The sequence below is a fragment of the Propithecus coquereli genome, unplaced genomic scaffold (assembly GCF_000956105.1).
Source record: "Propithecus coquereli isolate 6110/MARCELLA unplaced genomic scaffold, Pcoq_1.0 Scaffold73, whole genome shotgun sequence".
In the NCBI taxonomy this organism is placed as follows: domain Eukaryota; kingdom Metazoa; phylum Chordata; class Mammalia; order Primates; family Indriidae; genus Propithecus; species Propithecus coquereli.
In genome coordinates this window covers 2603461-2618609 of record NW_012153396.1, presented here as the reverse complement: position 1 = coordinate 2618609, position 15149 = coordinate 2603461, and positions in this window count along the sequence as shown.

The window sequence follows — 15149 nt, the reverse complement described above, 5'->3', positions numbered from 1 at the left end:
AGCCTCCCAGAGTGTTAGGATTACAGGTGTGAGCCACCGCACCCAGCCCAGAGCTCCTTTACTTTTACTTTGCAAATCTAGAGCAAATTTCCTTAGGCCAACTCTATCCCAGAACCATACAGGGAAGGGGATTCTGGGAAATGTAATTCCAGTTTAGCCAAGGTGACACAGTACAAAACCTCCACAAGGACCTACACCTCTTGTAGCTCACTGCTAGGCATTCTCTCCTGCTAATTGCTTCACCTTGAACCTCTAGAGGAAGGGGTCAGCCTTGGTGCGTGGTATTTCAGGAGCAGCAGAACCCAGATTGAAGCACAGCAGCCTCCAAAGGCATGTCCTCTTCTGTCTAAGCAAACTGGGAGGGGAGTGGTAGGAGAGGAGGTTGAGGAGGGTGGCAAAATTAAGGACCCAGACAGTAGCTACCTCCCCAGGTACATTCCACCAGCCAAGGGAGTGATAGCCCTAGGGAAATGTGAGCTCAAAAAAATTTAAAACATCTGAGTAGTGCAATGCGGGGAACGTGGCCAGTGTTCCCTGCAAAAAACCGGGTCCCTTTGGTAGAGTTGCAAGGGATAAGAAAATAATAGAGAGAAATGGAAAATGGAAGAAATAAAAGAATACACTGAGACAAAGATATAGTTTTATAAGTTTATAAAGATTATAGGCAAAGCGGGAGCTCAGGGGCCTTAGACCTCTCCGTTGGTCTCAAAAGCCCCAATGAGGTCTTACATGGTAACTTATAGGAAATAGTGAACAATTGTCAGGGGTAACAGATTTACATAACAGCAGGTAGTTCCTCTCAGGTTAACAGATTTTCAAAAGGCTTTTACAGAAGGCTTCTACAGATTCTTTAACTAATTCTATTTACGTGAGCAAACGGTTACAAAGTCTTTCAAAGGTTAATTTCTAAATTCTAAGGTAAGTTTATCATTTAAACAGAGGGGTTAAACAGAGATATGTAAGCTCCATGTTTATTAGGTTATCATGAATGGAGACAGGTAGTCTAGAGTGGTTTAAACAAAAGCTTTGCTTTTAGCCATTCGGGAAGTTGTCGTTTCAGGGAAGCTGTTTGTTCCGGAGGGCACTCCATTGTCAGCTCTCAGCCTATAGTTTTTAACAGATTCGCTTGTGCTTTACAAAGCAAATCCAGTTCTTTAGGTCTGAGAAACACAGCGCCTCGTGGGATACAGCCACTACTGGCTTTCGGAGATGCCCTTCCGAGTGTAACAGCATTCAAAATGCAAACCAACACGTTCACATATTCTTTCAGGGCAAAGCTCTGTAAAACTCTTAAGACAAATCCTGTCCCAAAACACGTTTAATATTAATTCATGGAGCGACAGTGCAATCCCTGGAAAAGAAAATCCAAAAAATGAAGAACCTATATGAGAAGAAGCAGAATTAATGGACCAGTGGGAACAAGAATTTTAAATAATCATAATAAAGATTTTCCAAGAGATAATGAAGAATATTATTAATTTGAAGTAGGAATGAGAATGTATAAAGAAGTTATCAGGTATGTAAAATATAATAGCTGATATAAACAACTCAAATGTAAGTTAAATAGCAAAATAGGTTCAGACTAAGAATGAGTTCATAAACTAGAAGATACTATTGGCAAACTCTACAAGAAAGTATCAGGAAGAAATAAAGAGATGAACAATATAAGGGTAAAGTTAATAAATATGAAAGATAAAATGGGAGTTCTGGAAGGGTGTGGGGGAGCTGCAAGAAAATACTTGAAAAAATAATGAATAAAAGAATTCCCAGAAATCCTAGAATTTCCCAGGATTAAAGTGTGAGATTTCAGACAGAATTCCAACAAGATAGATTTTTTAAAAAACATTTGAACATATTATAGGAAAAGTTAATAATGTGAGACACAAAATATTCTAAAAACTTCCAGAGAATTAAGACATGCAAGCAAGAAAACAAACAGAATGAACAATTCCCACAAACTACCCACTAGGAAAAAGTATCATACTGACATCAGTTTTCTCAATAGCAATGTTGGATGTAAGAAAAAGAACTTGAGAACAAGAATTTTATATACAGCTAAATTATAATTTTAGTACAAAACTGAAAGAAAGATATTCTCCCAATTTCCAAGGTTACAGAAGATTTACTAACTAAAGACACACTTTGAAAAACACTTTTGGAGGAAGTAAAACAGCAAGAAGAGAATTAAATCCCAGAGGATGCTAAAAGATGTGGGAATGAAGGGTGACTAAAGTACGTAGTAACATGCATGGTAGTCTAAATAAGTAAGGCAAAACAAAAACAAAAACTGTACCCAACATTAAACACTAAAATTCTAGATGATACGACATGGCAGAGTTGTGTGTGTGGAAGTGAGTGGAGTGAAGTCCAATGGGAGATGAGCAATTGCTTTTTGGGGGGAAGATATAGCTATTGATAAGCTCAAAATTGACAGGGATAGGCCGGGCACGGTGGCTCACGCCTGTAATCCTTGCACTCTGGGAGGCCGAGGCAGGTAGATCGCTCAAGGTCAGGAGTTTGAGACCAGCCTGAGCAAGAGCAAGACCCCCGTCTCTACTAAAAATAGAAAGAAATGATCTGGACAATTAAAAATATATATATAGAAAAAATTAGCCGGGCATGGTGGTGCATGCCTATAGTCCCAGCTACTTGGGAGGCTGAGACAGAAGGATTGCTTGAGCCCAGGAGTTTGAGGTTGCTGTGAGCTAGGCTGACACCACGGAACTCTAGCCCAGGCAATAGAGCCAGACTCTGTCTCAAAAAAAAAAAAAAAAAAAAATTGACAGGGATAAATACACATAAGCATGGTTCTAACAAGCCTCAAGTAACACCTAGAAGAATGAAAATAAAATGCATAACTTTCAAACCAACAAAAGAAAATTCTGTCTATCCAATAAAAGCTATTAAAAGAGAAAAATATTAAAAATTAGATACGTGAATATGAAATATGAAAGAAGATGGTTGATAGGAGTTTGAATATAACAACAAATAAAATAATTGTAAATGGGTTAAATTTATAAATCAAAGACAATAATCTCAGATTAAAAATAATGTATTGAATTAAAATATATTATGATTTTAAAAGGGGATACAGAAGATAAACCAAAATAGTAACCAAAAGAAAGTCATTGTTGCAGCTTTCATGTCAGACCAGATAGATTTTAAGGTGAAAAATATCATAAAGAACAAAGAGAAACATTATATATTGGTAAGAGAATCAATCAAGAAGGTATAATAACTATGCATGTATTGATACAGATATGAAATATATAAATAATAACTGAAAAAACTTAAGAGTGGGGTGGGAACAGATAAATCAACAATGGTGGTTAGAGATTTTTGCTACACTTGATCTTAGCCAAAAGGCCAAGAGGCGATGGTCAGAGATTTTTAAAAGGTCTTTCCCAGAAGTGATAGTTCAGATATTAAAAAAGACAGAATATTTAAATATTATGTTTAAGAAGCTTAAATTAATAGATACATATACAGAAAAGTTCACACCCCCAAACTGGGAATATTCATGGAACATTAGTAAAAATTTGACCCTGTAATAGATCAAAAAAGAAGATTCAATTAATTTCAAAGAATCAGCATGATCAAAAATAGTTCTCAGACCATAGAGCAATAAAATTGAAAAATAATAACAAAATGATAGCTTTAAAAAAAACCCTTGTCTGTAAACTAAAAAAACTTCCAAATAATTCTTGAGTTAAAGAGGAAATAAGGAAAAATTTTAAATACCTGCAAGTAAACAATGGAAGCATGGCATGTCAAAATCTGTGGGACAAAATTAAAACAATATTTAGAGGAAAGTTTAAGCTTCAAGTATGTTTATAAGAAAATAATAAAGAAATAGGAAAAAATGAGCTAAGCATTTAATGCAAGAAGCTAAAGAAGCATCAGAAATATACAAAAATGAAGAAAATAAAGACAAGGGAAAATCAATCAAACTGAAAATTACAACAAAGGCTGGGCGCGGTGGCTCATGCCTGTAATCCTAGCACTCTGGAAGGCTGAGGCAGGAGGATCGCTTGAGCTCAGGAGTTTGAGACTAGCCTGAGCAAGAGTGAGACCCCGTTTCTGCTAAATAGAAAAATAAGCCAGGCATCGTGGCTCACACCTATAATCCCAGCTACTTGGGAGGCTGAGGCAGGAGGATCACCTGAGCCCAAGAGTTTGAGGTTATTGTGAACTAGGCTGAGGCCACGGCACTCTAGCCTGGACAACAGAGTGAGATTCTGTTTCAAAAAAAAAAACCTTTGCATAGATTGACAAAATATGGGAATGTCTGAAAGACTGACCAAGAAAAAGGAAGACGATGAAAATAAATAAAGAGCAAAGTAGGGGAAAATAAGTACAGTCACAACAAAGATTATAAAAATAGTAAAAGCAATTAATACAATGTGGCATTAGATCAGAGATGCAAATCATCTGGCGGAACAGAATAAAGAGCCAAGAAAAAGAACCATTTGTAAGTGGATACATGCTAAATAACAGAGGTGGCAAAAAAATAAAAAAAAGGAAAAACATTACCCAACTAATTTTATGATGCTTAGCATAACCTTACTTCTAAAACTGATAAGGGTAGTACAAGACAAAGAAAAGATAGCCTCATTTCGTTTATCTTTTTTATTTTATTTTATTTTTTGAGACAGAGTCTCGCTCTGTTGCCCAGGCTAGAGTGCCGTGGCGTCAGCCTAGCTCACAGCAACCTCAAACTCCTGGGCTCAAGCGATCCTCCTGCCTCAGCCTCCCGAGTAGCTGGGACTACAGGCACATACCACCATGCCGGGCTAATTTTTTCTATTTTTAGTTGCCCAGCTAATTTATTTTTATTTTTATTTTTAGTAGAGACAGTGTCTCGCTCTTGCTCAGTCTGGTTTCAAAACTCCTGAGCAAGAGTGATCCTCCCAGCTCTGCCTCCCAGAGTGCTAGGATTACAGGCGTGAGCCACTGCACCTGAATTTAATCAAGCCTTTATACCCAATTGCTAGTTTCTACCACAGGATATACAGAAGATAAAGGAAGAAATGAAACGTCATTATGTGGAAACAATCACACAAATCCAAATTGTGGTAACTACCAGAACAGAAAGAAAACCTGGCCTGGACTCTTCAAAAAGTCATTGTTATGGAAAAAAAACAATCTTACGTGGAGACTGTTGGAAGAGGGCGAAGTCCCGAAAAGCAAATGTAGTGCATAAACTTTGATTGGATTCAGTTTTAAAAAGCTATCGAAGAATTTTTGGAACAACTGGAGAAAATAGAAAATGGACTAGATAATATTATGGAATTATAGTTAATTTTCTTAGGTGTAATAAAGGCATTGTGGCTATGCAGGATAATAATAAGTTCCTTATTCTTAAGAGATGCAGATGGGCCAGGTACAGTAGCTCACGACTGTAATTCCAGTGCTTTGGGAGGCTAAGGTGGGAAAATTGCTTGAGCCCAGGAGTTTGAGACCAGCCTGGGCAACATAGTGAGACTCTGTCTCTATGAAAAATAAAAAAAAATTAGCTGGGCATAGTGGTGTGTGCCTGTAGTCCTAGCTACTTGGGAGGCTGAGGCAGGAGGATCACTTGAGCCCAGGAATTGGAGGTTGTAGTGAAATATGATTATGCTGATGCACTCTAGCCTGGGCGACAGACTAGAACCCTTTCTCTAAAAAAAAAAAGAAAAGAAAAGAAAAGAAGAGGTGCATATTGAAGTATTTAGTTAGGGGTAAAATGTCATAAGTCTAAACTTATATCATATATGAATGTTTGTATATGGCGGGAGAATGTGGCAAATGTTAAAGTTGTTGAATATGGATGTATAGGTGGAAGCTAAACAGGTGTTTATTGTTATTCTTCCTTCGACTTTTCTGTATATTTGAAATTTTTCAAAATAAATATCTAGGGGAAAAAACTAAGAAGCAAATTCAGCAAGGCTGCCAAACCCAAGATCAGCTTATAAAATTATTAATAACAGCAGTTCTTACCCCAACATTCATCAGCTATAAAATAATGTACCTCTATGAAAACAACAGAAAATGGGAAGTATCTAGGAGTTGATTTAGAAAAGAATGCATAGATCCTTTATGGAGAAAAAATGTTTAATTTCTTAATGACTTGAAGACTTTAGCAAATAGACACAAATGAGTTAACTTCACGTTGTAAAGTTGACAACTCTCCCCAAATAAATCAGTTTGATTCAATGCAATTCCAATCAAATTCCAAGAATATTTTTTAGGAATTCAGTGAACTTTTTCTAAAATGTAAATTGAAGAATAAGGCTTCATGATTAACTAAGTCAATTTTCAAAAAGAAGAGGAAGAATAAGAGGGAGGACATATCCCAGCAGAGATGGGGATATACTACGAAAGTAACAAAAAACAGTGTCATTCTGGTGCAACAACAGGAAAATAAACAAATGGAATAAACTATTAATAGAAAGCTCAAGAATAACACTTGTATATACAGTATCAGAATTTTCTGTACAATAAATGATACATTACAAACCCATGGGGGATATACGAATGGTTAAAAGACGGTATTGAGAAAACTGACTTAGTATATGGCAAAAAATAAATAAATAAAGTGGCATCTCTAGCTCTCACTCCATTCTGTCATGAACCCAGATGTATAAAGACTTTAATATTAAAAACAAAACTATGAATTAAATACGAGAAAATGTCTGGGAATAACTTTGTGACTTTGGGGCAGGAAAGGACTTCTAAAATTAGATCCCAAAAGTGCAAACATAAGATTTTTTTGAATGAATGGATTTGACTCCATCAAACTTAAGAATTTTGTTCCTGAGGGAAACCATATGTAATTAACAGATGGATAATAGATACAGATTGGGAGAAGATATTTGCAATGTCTAAAACTGACAAGGGACTGATGCCTAGAATACGTAGGACATTCCTGCAAATCAACAACAAAAAAGACAGGGAACCCAGCAGAAAAATGTGAAAAGGAAATGAACCAACAGTTCACAGAAGGGAAACCCAAAGACTAACACATGAAGTGATTGATAGTCAAGCTCACTTATAATCAGAAAAAGTCTAATTTAAAGCATGCGACAGTACTCTGCCTCGTAATACCCAAAAGTTCCCAGGCTGGATAATAACGTGTTGACAAGGGCATGGGAAATGGGAACCCTCACATGCCGCTGGTAGAAGCGTAGACTGGACAGCATCCCGACAGTGAAATTAACTATGTGGATACCCACAGTTCCTCCTGTTAGACCTCAGAGCAACACAAACTCGGGTCCATCAGGGGACATGTATGAGGTTCTGTCGCTGCAGTGCTGTTTGCTACAGCAGAGAACTGGAGGCGTCCTAAGTATCCATCATCATGAGAATGGATAAGAAAAACATTCAAGATCATTCTGTAGAGTAAATAGGTAGCAGTTCAAAAATAATGGATCTGAGGTATCCATAATAATATGGGTAAATCTTAAAAGCAGTGAAAAAAGTAAGGAATAGAAAGAGACATAAAATATACTCCAGCACTGGCAACATAGCAAGACCCTATCTCTTAAAAAATAAAAATAAAAACATACAACTGCGCCCCCATCCTTTCAAGTTGTATATCTTAAAGATATATAATTATTTTATTTTATTTTATTTTAGAGATAGGGTCTTGCTGTCACTCAGGCTGGAGTGCAGTGGTCTGATCATAGCTCACTGTAACCTTGAACTCCTGGGCTCAAGCAATCCTCCTGCCTCAGGCTCCAAGTAGTTAGGACTATATGTATGTGCCACCATGCCCACTAATTTTTAAATTTTTTGTAGAGACAGAGGTCTCACTATGTTGCCCAGGCTGTCTCAAACTCCTGGGCTCAAGCAATCCTCCTGCCTCGACTGCCCAAAGTGCTGGGATTACAGGTGTGAGCCACGGCATTTGGCTTAAATATATACAATTTTAATTGTCAATTATACCTCAATAAAGCTGAGGAAAAAAGATTCATATGGTAAGCTTATGTTATGCATAATTTACTACAATAAAAAAATTTTTTTAAAACCCCACAATGTTAAAGGAAAGGGAGAAGTCATAAATGAATATACATAGCATAATTTTTCTTATGTAAATTTCAAAAACATACAAATACACTATATTCAAAAGGGATGCATCCAAGGATAGTAAAACTATAAAGAAAAACATGGAAAGCTTCATAGGTGAAGATCATGGTTGTGTCTGGGGGAAAAGGAGGGGTGGATTGGGAAGGGATATACAAGGAGATCCTGGGGTTCAGATAATGTTCTATATCTTGACATGCATGATAGGGTATTCACTTTATAGCCAATTATTAACTGCACAAATAAGTTGTATGGACTTATCTTCATTGTTCTTTAGCTCTAATTTTTTTTAAAGAGACAGGGTCTCACTATGTTGCCCAGGCTGGAGTGCAGTGCCTATTCCCAAATGGGATCACAGCTCACTGCAGCCTCAAACTCCTGGCCTCAAGTGATCCTCCTGCCTCAGCCTCCAGTAGCTGGGACTACAGGGACACTTCCACACCCACCCTTATTTCACTGAGAAGCAAACTGCAGTTCATATAGGGCATCTTTGGGACAGCCTCTGTCTCTTTCCAAAGGTGGCTAAATCATCGGTTGGCTGTAATGGGTTCTTGTGGAGCCAATGTCAAGGGGATGAAGGCCCTGGTCACTCCTGGCCCCAGGAAGCCGCTCTCTTTGTGCCAGGTACTGAGCTGGACACAGTGGGTGAGGTCTTTCTCCCGCTCCCTGGAGGAGGCAAACAGTAACCCAGTAACTGACCAGAGAAGCCCACCACTGAAAATCCTTCCCTTGTCCCTTTTCTGACCTTGTCAGATCCTGTACCTGTCAGTTCTTAACCTCAGCCAGACTCCTCTGGGGAGAGAGAAAAGAGGTGCCTGACTTCCTGCCAGCCCCCACCTGAACCCAGGTTTATCTCTCTGGCTTGGAGCCATGTGTCAGGAAACAGCCGCTCTCCTTTTCGGGAGTTACACATTCCTCGGTCTCAGTGTGCACTTACAGATCTCCCCATGGGCCAGGGGAGAAAAGGAATAAGGTAGTTTGTGAATATCTCCTCCTGGGACACCTGGTCCTTTCAACCATCCCATTAAGTTAGATGGTAGGACTTCTTTTAATCTCTGTTTCATGGATGACAACCATGGAGGTCTTGTGACTTGCCTGAGGTCACCAACAGTGAGAACTGGACAATAGTGTGCCTTATTCCAAAACACGTGGCAATCAAAGCCTCTCTGGAAGCCACTGGGGCAGAGACCGGGGGTTCAAAATGACAAGAGTAAATTCCTAACTCAGGAAGGATATCTGTGGGAGAACACCCCTCAATCCCCACTTGGGAGGGACGGGGGTACTTGGCTGGAGGTCGGCAAGCAGAGAAATCAGCCCTCCCGGCCTAGATGGCCCCGCGGTGTCAACAGCCAGCGCTCTGCCCCCACTGGTGCTGCTCTAGGGGATGGGTTCTATGGATGTCCGGAAAGGGTGGGAAGAACCAGAAAGGACGAAAAAGGACCTAATTGGTGGCTATTTTGGGGAATTGGAGCTGTTCCGAAGTGGTGAGAATTTAGAGGAAAGAATCTTGGGCTTTAAGAGAAAACACGAGGACAGAGCAGTCAGGAGCCATTCAGGCTTTGGCACACACTACACTTAACAGGGTTTGCAGATGTCTGGGGGCGCTTTACAAACAGCTTTGTAAGGTGTAAATAACCAGCCCTTAGTTGGGAGAATCGGTGCCTTGCAGCTGGCGACACAGGCGCCGGAACACCCAAGAACAGGAGCCGAGCTCCCCCTCGTGGCGTTTCAGGGTGATGGCAGCCCTGAACTCGGGCATCCGCGGGAATTCCTTCTCGTGGGCCGTGGGAACCACCGAGCGCTGACACCGCGCTGTGGCCTGCACTAAGCCATTTACATCCACTGTCCCACCTTCGCAACAGCTGGTGGAAAACTGCTTCTCTTCACTAGCCCTTGCCTTACTCCCTCTCCCCTCAGGTGCAAGCGGAAGCTAGCCACCTCCCTCCCAGAGGTGCGGCCGGCAGCCCCTGGGTCCTGGGCCTCTGCTTTGTACTTTGATAAAGGCTGGCTGTCTCCCTGACACTTGTTGCACTTCGTTCTGATTAGTTTATTTAATTGTATGCCTTCACCAATGGACCGTAACTTCCCCCGGCAGCTTGCTCTCCTTGACATCCCTGGCAGAGACAAGGGGCTGAATTAATATTTGTCAAATGAATAAATGATGGATGAGGGAGTATTTCTGGCATGCACAGCTTGGACACAGGGGCGCCACCACAGCCTAAGTGAATAGTCTGGAATCACGCAGCGCCCAAGCTGGCACTTTAGAGAGAATGTCTCCAAAGACTATTAACCTTGAAATTGTCAGCACTTCCTCTTGGAAAACCCCAAATGACTATATGTCATATTCCTTCATATTCCAAGCATTCCCCACTGGTAAGATATGGGGAGAGGAAACAATAGAGGAACTTCATGACATAACTGTCTGGTGTGGGGATAGAGTCCCTGCAGGCTTGGTCCTGGGTGTGGTCGCTGAAGAGGGGGAAGAGGGTCCATCAGATAACATCACCCAGCAGGTGAACCCCAAAAGGGTATTTAAGTTGGCTTTCTGAACTTAGGGCCAAGATGAGCAGAGTCAAGGATCACTGTTGACAGATCACACTGTCGATCTGTCAGTATCTTTTGTGAGGTTTTAATAAGTGACCGCAGCCTCTCCCAATCACAGCTTTCTCCTCATTCATCATCTCTGTGTAGTGGTGGAAATGGTGGCAGTGTCACCAAAACTCCAGGCTCCCCAAGTGTGCCACAGAAACACCTTTTGCATACTCTCAGAGCACTGGGAAGACTTTTAATAGTCTATTTTTACAGATTAAGAAATTCAGTCTCAACAATTTTCTCACAGCCATGTAGCCGGAAGGATCAGAGCTAGGAGGGCAGTTCAAGTATGTGGTTCCAAATGTGTGCTCTTAAATTTTTTTGAAAAAATGATATACCAACACAATTCAAAATTCAAACAGTTCAAAACAGCAACAAGTAAGCCTTCCTTCCACCCTATCTCTTAGGCACCCTGTTGCCCTTCCTGGAGAACCAGTCTATCATTGTCTACGGTGTCCCTCCGGAGATTTTCTATACAAACGCAGACATACATATTCTCCCCCGACAGACATGCCAACACACAACCTGTTGTGCATCTTGTTCTTTATACCTAACAAAGTATCTTAGAGTTTGCTCACGTGAGTGTATTTAGACCTGTCATTCTTTACACTATTACACTGATGGATATACCATAATTTTCCTAGTGCTCTATTGATGGACATTTAAGTTGTTTCCAATTTTTTTTTTTTAAGTTGGAAAGGAGAGCTTCAGTTTCTCAGAGAGGGTTACAGCCTGCAGGGTGGCCATTCTGACAGGCTGGGAAGCGTAGCATCGGGCAGAAGCTGAGAGCACAAACTTCCTCCAGTCTTTAGAGATTACAAATAATGGTCCACATGAATGTCTGCACACATGTCATTTCACACACGTGCTCATAAATCTGGACCAAAGCCTCATAAGTCCTACACCTTGTTAGTTTGCTCATTTGTTTGATCATTCATCCATGTGGGTCCTGGGGACACAGAGAGGACACTCCCTGGGGTCCACCAAAATGTGATGAGACCACCTCTAAGGGAAATTATAAAAACCATTCCAGGTTCACAGGCCTCTGCGAGTTTCCAGACACCTCCCATCTTGCAACTGAGACCGTGATGCTCAAACCAGCACTAAGGCAAGTGGGGCTTAAACCCAGCCAAGCTGGCAGGGCCAGCCCTTGAGGAGAGCCCACCCTGCAGCCCCTCCCCACTGTGGATAGATCATGAGTTGGATGTATGGTCGGTGTGGCTTGACCTGGTGCACCTAACCAGCCCTTGGACAGACAATGCCCCCAGGCTCCAGTCTGGCCCCTGGTTCTTCTCCACACCCAGCCTGTCTGCTAGCTGATGACAATGGCCAGACCAAATACATTATCTGTTCCATGAGCCAGGGCTCCTGAGTTCTGGGTCCGTCTTCCGAGACCAAAGTGCTTCTAAGGCGGTCCTGGATCCTCACTTGGGAAAGGCAGCCAGACTGTGGCTTGTACGGGCAGAGTCACAGGGGAGAGAGGGTGCGGACGGGGAGAGAAAGGAGTTAGCACTGGTACTGGGGCTTGTGTAAGTGAGGGGTGTGGCAGGCAGTCTCTGAGGTGGCCCCAGCGATCCCTAATTCCCATTCCCTTGTGGGATCTCCTCCCCTTGAGTGTGGGCTGTACTTAGAGACTTGCTGTTAATGAACAGAATATGGCAAAAGTGATATATTCTCACTTTGGAGATCAGGTTACAAAAAGAGATGATTTCTGTCTTGTTTGCTCTCTCAGGCTCTCTCAGTGAAGCAGCTGCCATGTTATAAGGTGCCCTGTGGAGACGCTCACGTGGGGAGGAAGCCAGTGAGAAGCTGAGGCCATCAGCCCAATAGCCCACAAGGAAATGAATCCTGTTGACAAGCATGTAAATAAACTTGGAAGTGGATCCTTCTCTAGTCAAGTCTTAGATAAGCCTGCAGTCCCAGGTGATGCCTTGATTGTATCCTGTAGGAGACCAGGAGGCGGAGGCACTCAGCTAAGCCACCCCAAGATTCCTGACCCACAGAAATTGTGAGAAAATAAATTTTTATTGTTTTAAGCTGCTAAGTTTTAGAGGGATTTGCTATGCAGCAGTAGATAATGAATACAAGGGAATTCCTTTACTAAATTCTTAGAATATCAAATCTTATTCGTCCCCAGTGGCCTTCCCCAGTTGCTTAGGAGAATCTTTATCCTAGCTGCACTCACCCTGCAGCTTGATACATAGAATTGCCCTTGAGCCAGGTGCAGTGGCTCATGCCTATACTTCCAGCCGTTTAGGAGGCCAAGGTGGGGGGATACCTTGAGGCCAGGAGTTCGAGACCAGCCTGAGCAACATACTGAGACCTCTTCTCTACAAAAAATAGAAAAATTAGCTGGGCATGGTGGCACATGCCTGTAATCCCAGCTACTTGGGAGACTGAGGGAGGTGGATCACTTATGCCCAGGAGTTTGAGGTTACAGTGAGCTATGATGATGCCATTGCACTCTAGCCTAGGCAACAGAGTGAGACCCTGTCTCAAAAAAAAAAAAAAAATAGATTTGCCCTGAAAAGCTGCCATTAATAGATGGCAAATCAGCAGCTGCAAAACAGAGCATCTTCCCTTACAACTTTTCATTTGGGGTTTACATTTTAAGCCACTGTTGTTTTCTCTGTCTATTGCACCTCTGTAGGTGGGACATAACATGTCCCATTGGTGGTAACACAGACCTGTTGTACGTCAGTTTGGGTCACTCTGGAGGATGATTTCCCATCTCTTTAAGGGACCTCTCCAGGGACCCTCCAAAGGCATTTCATTCATGCCATATAACCTGTGTTTTCGGCTAGACCATCCCAACATACCCTCCAAATCCATGGAATCCTTCCAGCAACTTCAGGTAACGTGGTGGCTGACAAGTGGAGAAAAGCTTAATTTTATTAATTTGGATTCCTCGGTGCTCGGTCCAGTGCCTGGCACATGGTAGGCATTCAGAAAGTATTTGTTAAGTCATCGGTTTGCTTAAAATGTTCCAGACAAGGAAAACCTGAGTGTGCGGAAAGGAAGGGAGGCCTGGGAATCCTCTAGCCCCATCCCAGGAACAGAAATGGGGAAATCCCAAGAAGGTCCCCCACTTTGGTAGTGAGAAGCTATGAGGTTTTCTACATGTGATACCCACTTTTACAACATGCACCATCTGTCATTATATGCTTATATTATTATATAATTATATTATTATCATTTATGATCACCATTTTCCTGATGAGAGAACTGAGGCCCAGAAATGGAAGTAACTTGCCCAAGACCAGACAACTGCTAGGCAGCAGAGTTAGGAGTTAACCCGGGCCCGTTGATTGAAGTCGGCCTGGGTTCCACTCACCACACTGGCTCTCAGAACTTGGCAAAAACACAGTCCTTCCTCCACAGCTCCCCCAGACAGGCCCAGACCTATGGGGACTGGGCAGCCCTCGGTCAAGGAGGTCTCTCAGTGATCAGATGTCTGCAGCCCGGAACTTGGCGGGAATGAAGGTGGACACAGGACACAGGAGCCATGAGGGTGGCTGAGCCAGACAAAGCCCGATGTGAGGCTTCCCAGAGCTCCTGCCACCCTGAGAGGTGAGAGCTCCACACGCAAAAGCTGCAGAAAGTAGCCACTGCAGACAAACCCGGAAAACATCCCATGAGTGGGGTGGAGGTGGCTAAGGAGCTACCCCCGTATCAGCCAGAGTTTAACACAGGCACCAGGGACCCTCTAGCCAAACAGAAAGAGATTTACTACCATGTATTAAGTGATGCCACATGCTCTACTTCTCTCCCCAGTTAATTGAGCTCTGAATCCAGTCCTTTCATGAATATGTCTTATTAGTGCAATCTAAAATTCACATCTCGCACCCTAGCTGCAAGGAAGTCTGGGAAATGTAGTTTTTAGTTTTCTAGACCTTATAGTACAGGAATGCACAGTAGAAGGTTGGACGAATATTGAATGGGCCAATTCACAGTATTTACCACACCTTCCAAATGGTGATGGAGGTTCTACTCTATCCTTCTGAGAAATTCCACACACTCAACACCCACACCCACCCCCACCCCCATCTTCCCCAGCCCCAGCCTGAATGTCTCAGGGAGGAATGATCCTCCCTGTCCCGCCTACTGTAGAGATGTCTTATCTGTTTTGGTCAAATACAACCTTATTCTCCAGGTGAAACCTATGTTCAGTAATCCTCACTCTGCCTGCCCCTGAAATGCCAAGGTCAGGCAGGTGGGCTTAGGGCCATTGTTAGCCATGTCCCCAACTATTCTCATCAAGATTTCTGTCCTCACTCAAAAGGCCCGACTTGGGAGGGACCTGAATGGACTCCAAAGGGGAGAGTCTTGGTTCATTTTCATTCAGAGGATTCCCCTCAATGCCACCCAGCTTTGGAGAATCTCAGTGTTTGGTCTTCTCCAAGTCCTGTATCCTGATGACTGAATAGTGTGACAAGGGCTGTGCCCCTACATTTCCCCAAGATGACCCTGCTCTCTGGATGGTGGAAGGAGCC